A 9,443-nucleotide genomic window follows, 5' to 3' on the forward strand; every position below is an offset into this window, starting at 1 on the left:
AGTGACATTATTCGAAAGTGGAAGCATTTAGGAACAACAGCAACTCAGCCACGAAGCGGAAGACCATGTAAAATCACAGAGCGGGGTCAACGACTGCTAAGGCGCATGGTGCGTAAAAGTCGCCAACGCTCTGCTGATTCCATAGCTGAAGAGTTCCAAACTTCCACTGGCGTTAATGTAAGCACAAAAACTGTGTGGCTGGAGCTTCATGGAATGCGTTTCCATGGCCGAGTAGCTGCATGCAAGCCTCACATCACCAAGTCCAATGCCAAGCGTTGGATGGAGTTGTGTAAAGCAGTGTTTCCCAATCCCACTCCTGGAGGCACACTGCCCTGCATATCTTCTGTCTCTCCTTGCTGCTTGATTAAATCAGGTGTGCTCAGCTAATCAAAAGTGCCACTGATGAGTTCAGTCAGGTAGGTAGAGCAAGGATAGATAGAAGATATGCAGGACAGTGTGCCTCCAGGAGTGGGATTGGGAAACACTGGTGTAAAGCACAATGACAATGACAATGCAGTCAGATGGGCGAGTCTGGGTTTGGCGGATGCTGGGAGAACGTTACCTGCCTGACTGCATTGTGCCAACTGTGAAGTTTGGTGGAGGAGGGATAATGGTATGGGGCTGTTTTTCAGGATTTGGGCTAGGCCCCTTATCTCCAGTGAAGGGCAATATTAATGCTTCAGCATACCAAGACATTTTGGACAATGCTATGCTTCCAACTTTGTGGCAACAGTTTGGGGAAGGCCCTTTTCTATTCAAACATGACTGTGCCCCAGTGCACAAAGCAAGGACTATAAAGACATGGTTTGATGAGTTTGGTGTGGAAGAACTTGACTGGCCCGCACAGAGCCCTGACCTCAACCCCATCGAGCGCCTTTGGGATGAACTGGAACGGAGATTGCAAGCCAGGCCTTCTCGTCCATCTTCAGTGCCTGACCTCATAAATGCTCTACAGAATGAATGGGCACAAATTCCCACAGAAACACTTCACAATCTTGTGGAAAGCCTTCCAAGAAGAGTGGAAGCTGTTATAGCTGCAAAAAGGAGACCAACTCCATATTAAAGTGTATGTATTTGAATACAATGTCATTACAATCCCTGTTGGTGCAATGGTCAGGCTAAGAAGTTATGTTGTTGTGGGCTTTTTTCAATATTTTGAAATAATAGTATTAAAATAGTATTAGTAAAAAAAGTCTTTTTTCTTCCCTCATTTGGGGCACCCCATGGATGGATGGCGCCCCTAGCATTCGCCTATACCGCCTATGCCAAAGGCCGGCCCTGCTTCTTCCACCTAAGAAATATCACCAAAGTACGCCCATTTTTACCTCAACAGGATGCTGAGAAGCTCATTCATGCTTTTATTTCAAGTAGACTGGACTACTGTAATGCTCTTTTTACCGGTGTTCCAAAAAAGTCAGTTGAGAATCTACAGCTAATTCAGAACTCTGCTGCTAGACTTTAAACGAAAACAAGGAAGAAAGAGCATATTACTCCTGTTTTAGCTACACTGCATTGGCTTCCTGTATGTTTTATAATTGATTTTAAAATCCTTCTACTTGTATACAAAGCTCTTAATGGTTTAGCACCCTCTTACATGAATGAGTGGGCGGTGGCAGTGTATCATAGTAGTAAGGAGCAGGGTTCATAACTGAAAATTTGCTGGTTTGATTCCCCGCTAGGATACTGCTCCTGTACCCTTGGACAAAGTCCTTAACCCAGAATTACCTCAGTAAATATCCAACAAATGGATAATATGTAAAAATTGTAGTCTATGTAAGTTGTTCTGGAGAAGAGAATCTGCTAAACTGCCAGTAATGTAATGCTAGATTTAGATTCAGATTCAGATTTCCTTTATTGTCATTTTATCATGCACTTGCATACAACAAAGAATGGAATAATGTTTCTCCCATACCAACAGTGTACATATATTAAGGAGGACAATAACCACAACATATATCTATATATATATTACACACTGTACAAGCAAGGAGTGTACTGTAAATTGAGTTTTGTAGCAGCAAAAAGTATTTACAATATATTTGGAGGAATAGCAGCATGTACTTGTACTGTCAATAAATTATCTGTATAGTCTGTGCAAAAAGTGCCAGGCGCAGCGTGAAAAGGATTGCACTGGTGCTATGTGTTGTGTATGTGTGTGTGTATATGCATATGTGCATTGTGTATGTGTGTGCATGAATGTGTGTGTGGGTGTATCTCGTGAGATTGGTACAAATGTGTGTCAGTGCCCTGCTTGCTCCTTTAAGAGGTTCTCAGTTTCATGTGACAGTAGGTAAAAGGTCACTGACTATCAATCAAAGAACCTTAATGACACAATACTCAGCCCATTCCATGGTACAGGAACACAAACAGACCCTCACTGTAACACTGACTAGCCCAAACACAGTCAAGCCAAAACACAAAGGCTCCACATACAACAGGAATGACTTTCCTAGAAACCTTTCCAGGCTATACAAGCATCTTTGGCCCTGCCTGGTGGCCAAACACTGGAATGTTACCTTTTAAGACTGCAAATGGGTGGCACACAGTGATGGTCTCTTCGAGCCAAGAAAGTGCAATTCTTTTATTGCCACAGATGTCTGTTACCAGGCAATATATATATATATATACTCTATATATATATATATATATATATATATATATATAGAGTAAAGCTCGTTTAGAGTAAAGCTAGTTTACGGATTTTAGACCGAGCAAATTAGCAGCATTTGTAAGAGACCATGTAAGTCGCTGTAGATATGGCCGACTGCTAAGCAAATACAAGTGTAGTGTTATGCAGTGACGTTAGCTAGGTCGAGCTAGTTGGCAACATCAGAACGTCTGCGCGCAGTGTCCCGTTAATAATTTAACTTTGTTTCATTCATCTAATAAATAACCTGGAAAAGTCTAGCTACTTGGTGTGTGCTTTGTATATTTAACCAATTTATATTGGTCTGATGTTTCTTAAACTCCATAGGAAGCCACTTCAACCACCCTAAATTATCAAGAGGAAAAATGTGATGAAGGTGTTCCAGAGGTTGTGAGTCCAGAAGGCTATGTCAGGAGTGACACAATGCCCAAACAGTTCGCCCTCCTAGGGATCCGCCCGCCACAAGAATGCCAGGACAAGGTGAGTAGGATAGCAACTCTTTATTCGTTTTCTAATTAAAAAACACAAATTTAACAAAACAATTCATAAAATTTGAGACGCCGCTATCCCTCTCCCAGCGAAGCCCCTCCCCCTATCCTTCTGTCCACCCCTGTCTGCCCTCCCCGGCTACAAACAGGCGGGAACGCTACCCAACCGCACACACCAAAAAAAAAGGAATCCCCACACACACACACTTAGCCTCACTGCAAACACCCTGTGATCTGGCGTCCCCGCCCACCTGGACACACCTGCCGCTGCGGGGGAGGCTCCTCACACGCATGCACACGCACGCACACCACACAAGACGTACAAAACAAAAACGAAAGTATAAGGGGGGACGTAGCTCAGCCCGCGCCACACTGCCGGGCTTCGCCTACGTCCCAAAAAAACAAAAAAAATTAAATAAACTCCAGACAAGGCCCCCGCGTCACTCCGCTGGCGGCTCCGGCGGCGACCCACGTCTTCTCCCCGGTAGTAACTCCGCCGGCTCCGCGGGATCACACTGAGGGAGACACAGAGCAGCAGCCGGTCAGCCCTCCCTCTCCACCCCATGCTGGTGACCCACGCACTCTCTTGAGGTTCCGCGGTGCCACCTCCCTTCCAGCTAGGGGATCCACCTCCCCAGCACGCGCTTCCACGGGGTGGGGGCTCTCTTCGACCCCGGCTGCGTCCAGAACCAAGTGATGTTTTCCCCGCTCCCTCAGGGATTCACCGCTGGAGCCCCTTCGTTCGCCGCTCTTCTGAGGCCGCCCAAGACACACAAACACACTCGCACGTCCAGCACACCAAAGCAAAAACAGAAAAAAAATTAAACAAAGCAAACTCAAAACCCGCTCTGGGTCGTGACTCCCAGAGCTCAAAGAAAAAAACAGCAAACCAAAAAACACACCCTAAACTCGGCCGTGCCGGCACGTTCAAAGGAAAAAAAGAAAAATAAAAAAAAACCTAACTTCACACTAAAACCCCGTGTGACAACCTCCGTCAGCGTCTCCCCGGTCCTACTCCCACTCACCTGCCTAAATAGTCCTGGCGAAATCACTACAGACAGGCAACAGGTGCGGAGCACACACCAGGCAGCGAACACCGTCAATCGCCAATTATTCAATCCCGTGCCCCCTCGCTCTCCCAGGGAGTGCAGCGCGATCATGTCAGGAGGAACTCCTGACAGCTACATTAAACATCCTTTCTCAGACATGTGTAGATAAAAAGCATCTTGGGAAAATTGTGTGAGATTGTGAGATTTGTGAGATGCTGACATTAGTGAGACATGAAAAACATGACAAAATGTGATATTGGTTACATTGGATCAGTGGACTGCAGTTGGTTTCTGGTTCAAATCTGGGTCCTTGTGTTAAATGCATTGGGTGTACACCCAGGGCCGGTGCGATGCATAAGCGAACTAGGTGCCTGCTTAGGGCCCCTGTGGCCACCAGAGGGCCCCCAAGAGTGCTTGAAATGTTTTTTTTTGTTATGTATTATGTCAATGGTAATCATACAAAAACGCAATATTATGTTAATGGGCTGGCTAGCTAATACTAGTGGTTTAATCAATGATAAAGCATTGACAATAGTCAATAGTATTGGCGGCGCCAAGGTGGTTGGGGGGCCCCCAAATCAAGTTCTGCTTAGGGCCCCATAAAGGCTTGGGCCAGCCCTGTATACACCTCATGCCAAAATTGTTCTTTCTGGTGGTAGTCATTTCTGTCACATTTTTGTGTTTGCTTTTAAAACATTTTTAAGTTCCTGTGCTTGCTTGAATATGCTTTTTTTCAATGTCCTCACTTTGTAAACACTAATCTTAATGTCTGTGGTGTATCTTGCAGTGTAAACAGACTTTTCTCAAAATTTGATGTGTATTTTCTCTTTAAACAGATGGGCCCTGTGGTTCTTTAAAAATGACAAAAGCAAAACTTGGCAGGCAAACCTGCGTATCATCTCCAAATTTGACACAGTTGAAGATTTTTTGGCGTAAGTATGGTGTCACAACCTTTGTTGTTTAACCATTTGCCTCTACAATATGATAATATTGTGTTCCCCAGTCTTTTTGCTGGGGACTTTACTGTGTATGCTGGGTTTCAATAGCTCTGAGCTCTCACTTGTTTAGGTTTGATTCAGCTTTTAAGTAACTGTTGGTCTCTACTTGACTTCACTTAAATATCTACTGTCAGTTCTTTGTGACAGGTGTGGGTTGTTGGAAATACTGTTGAACTAACAAAGGTACATGTGAGATATTTTTGTAAGTTACAATTCATTCAAGTCCATTAAGAATAATAATGCAAATAACTGAATAACTAATTACACTTAAGTGGGAAACCCAGATCAAATTTGTTCAAGGGGCAGACATTCATAGAATATGTTGAACAAATAACTTTCCTTTTTCGTATTAGTAGAAACACATGTGTAACAGTGTATTTCATTCACAAAGAATTTATACAAGACTAAATGTAGAGGTATATTCATTCAAATAAATAATGCAGTGTTCAGCTAACAGATGTGAGAACTCAGTTGGAATGAAAACCAGCATACACAGTGGGTCCCCAGGACTGGACTGGGAAATACTGCACTAATGCATATCAGACAAAGGTCAAAATACATAGATCGGTTCCTTCCACATTGACACATAGTTATACCAGAATCCACAGCTTGTTTGAATGATGGAATTATGTTTGAATTACAAACGCACTCTGCAGCTTGATGCTAACGCGGCACCCCTGTCTCTACAGTCTGTATAATCACATCCAGCTGTCCAGCAGCTTAATGTCTGGTTGTGATTACTCACTTTTCAAGGTAAGGTTTTTTCTGTTTGATTCTGTTTTTTACATTAACAAACAAGTTCCAAACTCACCACTGTTAACCATCTACAGCAGTAAGACCCAGTTAGATTAAGCGAGTGGCTTGGATAATGCTTGGGTAAGTATTACTCATAGTTATCCTCTCTCTGTATCGTTCCAATTATGATTCATTTCATCCCTGTCCTGTTATAATGAACCGGCACTGCCCATCTTATTCCCAGCTCTTCCATTGGGCTGTAGGTTGAGCTGCAGGGATGGAAGGTCCATCAGTGCCATGTGTGATCCACACATTTCCTCAAGATTGTGTTTCACGTCCTTGTAGGAGTCTGTGCTGTCACATTGCTCCAGGCTGCCATGATACTGGTGCAGCAACTGCCCCAATTCCGTAAGGGGTTGTAACTGTACTTCCTGTAACAGGTAGCTCATTTGGTTTGTTTGGATTTTTCTGGAAAAACGTGGATGTATTAAATTGAACCCTAGGGAATGTACTGTATTGATGGTCATGGAGTACAAAGCACACACCAGGGTTGGTTTAAAAAAGCTTGGCACATCCAATCAAATATCATTAGTTTTTCAGTTGATTGCAGTTTAAACTTATTTGGTTTCTAAATTGACATCCAGAAATGAGTGGGAAGCGAATGACAAAGAAGACTCTGAACTCTCACCTGCAGCTCTGAAGTCAACAACACACAATTTAAGCGTCTCTATGTCAGTTTACACTCAGCAAGGTCTTCTAATCCTGTGATTCTCCAAGATCCCCTAGCTGCATAGTAGAACTTCTCAGCTCTGTCTGGGAGGCTCTGTATACACAGCTTTCATTTCAGCCAATCATTTAACACCCTAAGTAGACCAATTCTTGTCTCAGTGAAGCCATTTTGGTGTCCCTTCCTACTGCTTTGAATAGTAGAGAGCTGGGTACTAGCGTTACAATCTCTCAGAAAATTTGACCCCGTCGCTCTTTGACCTCCCGCAGGACGGCATTGAACCCATGTGGGAGGACAAGAGAAACAAGCAAGGAGGACGGTGGCTGATCATGCTGTCCAAGCAGCAGTGCCGGGCCGACCTGCACCGCTTCTGGCTGGAAACGGTGAATTGGCAGACCTCGAGCGCTCACACACAGTAAGCTGCCACCCCCAGCGCACAAATGCAAGTGGAATTCATCTCAACCTCCATTTGACTTCGCCTTTCAGCTTCTTTGTCTCGTGAGTGAGGCGTTCGATGACCACAGCAATGATTGTTTGTGGTGCCGTGGTGAACGTCCGAACAAAAGGGGACAAAATTGCAATTTGGACGACAGACTACAAGAACATGGAAGCCGTGACGCACATAGGGTGAGGACTGTTCTTTACAGCTGCTGCTAAAGAACCCAGATGCAAAAGCACCACATTTCATGATGATATACAGTTCAGCCCTGCTAGACTTGTCACTCTACCTATAGCCTAAAGTGTATCTAGTGCTTTGTCAGGCCTGGTCCTGACATTTTGCATCACGATGATATTTCACACATTAATAACTAAGAGAAAAATTACTTATTTATGTGAAATCTACATGTAACTGATTTTTACTTTTGTCCTCTTGTGCTGCTTGACAGAACAAATCCTGAAATAGCTTCTGCAATAAGCTGTCGAATAGAACCTCCATAAAATCATAAAGTCTGCTTAGCTGAGACAAAAGAGATTAGATTATTGCCATTTGGCGGATGCTCTTATCCAGAGACACTTAGGGCATTAAAATAGGGTGGAAAATTGCAGAAACAAGACACCATTAACCACACATGAACAAGCGTCAGTGGTAACCATAGTGCTGAGATCACAAATGTGTGCCTAGGTTGAAATGTGAATGAAAAGCAATGTACAACTTAAGGACTCTATTCCAAATATAATGCTAACACATATTACACACATACAACTAAACCTCCACATAGCCAATTACATAAAACTAGGAAATACACCTCCATGTATATAACTGCACATAGGAGAAATTAAGATCATGCTTGGGGAGGGGGTTAGCTGAGATGTACTCTGTGGAGGTGGTTCTTCAGTCTGTGATGAAAGATGGTCAGTGTTTCAATTGTTCTGACCAAAGCAGGAGGCTTGTTCCCTCCGGCAGACAGAAGTTTAGATTGAGGACAATTAAAAGTTAGATGAGTATTCACATTGCGTCTTGTTTTTTTCCTAGGAGGGTATACAAGGAGCGATTGGGAGTGCCCCACAAAGTGATCATTGGATACCAGTCGCATACTGACACTGCTACCAAGAGTGGCTCCACCACCAAGAATAAGTTTGTCATCTGATGAGAATTTTAACTAAGCAAGCAATTTTTCATTTTTCTCAGATTTTTCCAGTAAAATGCTTGCATCAAAGGGACCCCAGATGAAACCAAAGCATCTATAGTAGTAGAGTAGAGTAGAATGCATTCTATCAGCACATGGACTGCATCACAGCTTGGACAATGTTTGGTCACAATAAAGGCTTTCCCCCATTTTTGTGCAGACTCTCATTCCCGATGCCCCTCTCCTTGCATTTGTCAAGGAAGGATACATCTATCAAAATGTTATGATGGATCAAAGAAATTGAGTCTCATGATTGCAGCAAAACTTGCATGTTAATCTCAAATGAAAAAGGAAAATGAAAAATATTGGTGTTACATTGTTAAATGTAAGAACCATGTTCTATTTTTAAAATGTAATTGTAGTGGTTAATTTAGCAGTGGTTGATAATAACATTTTTTTTTGTAACATACATCAGAAAACTGCTGCTGTGATACTTAAATTCTGCCTTGTAGTCTTTTTCACTCTACTTTGCCCAAATAGTTGCAGCTTGCTTTCTTTTGATTGTTTTCATGGATTTTCTGTGTTGAAGGCCTTGGGTTTAGCCACGGAAATGAGCTAATGTCACTCTTTGTCTTCCTCTTTATTCTAACAGCTTGGTTTTACAGAGAGAATTGTGTGTGTTTAAAAACGTGGCTGTTTGAAAATGCATTTCAACCTGATACAGATTTTGTTTGTTGATCCCAGTTTTAAGAAACATATCCATTCAGTGTTTTTGCCTCAGCATACCATGTTTGGTATGCAGCCTGACTTGTGTAAAAACAACTGTAAATAAAAGTGTAAAGTGACTTGTCTTACTCAGGGACTGCCACTCCTCTTCCTAGGAGTTTGAATACCATTGCTGCTGTGGCACTGTAAGAAATTCAGGTGCTAAAATCTGCCATTTCAGCGTTCCAGTGTTAACTTCCATTTGGGAGAATTAGTGAAAGTACAGTTAATTTGTTTGAAAATATTTTCCTTGTCTGTGTGATCCAAGCTGTCACATGATCAGTTACCCTTCTAGGCCAACATGAGGTGGTATGTTCCAAGGGTCCCAAAATTCACAGCATCTGTGAGCTCCTCCACTGACAGGAGGCACTTTGACTAATGCTACTTACCCAGTTATTCCCCATAATATCTTTGGAAAAATCAAATTCATCCATCATAACATTACCTTAATTATGAATACAGAATT

The 9,443-nt window shown here is 42.8% G+C and overlaps 1 pseudogene; it reads left to right on the forward strand.

Annotated features, from left to right (window-relative positions):
- The first annotated feature begins 4,290 nt into the window (after window positions 1-4,290).
- LOC118793318 lies at window positions 4,291-8,233 on the forward strand (annotated as a pseudogene).
- The last annotated feature ends 1,210 nt before the right edge of the window (window positions 8,234-9,443 follow it).

The sequence above is a fragment of the Megalops cyprinoides genome, chromosome 18 (assembly GCF_013368585.1).
Source record: "Megalops cyprinoides isolate fMegCyp1 chromosome 18, fMegCyp1.pri, whole genome shotgun sequence".
NCBI classification, from domain to species: Eukaryota; Metazoa; Chordata; class Actinopteri; order Elopiformes; family Megalopidae; genus Megalops; species Megalops cyprinoides.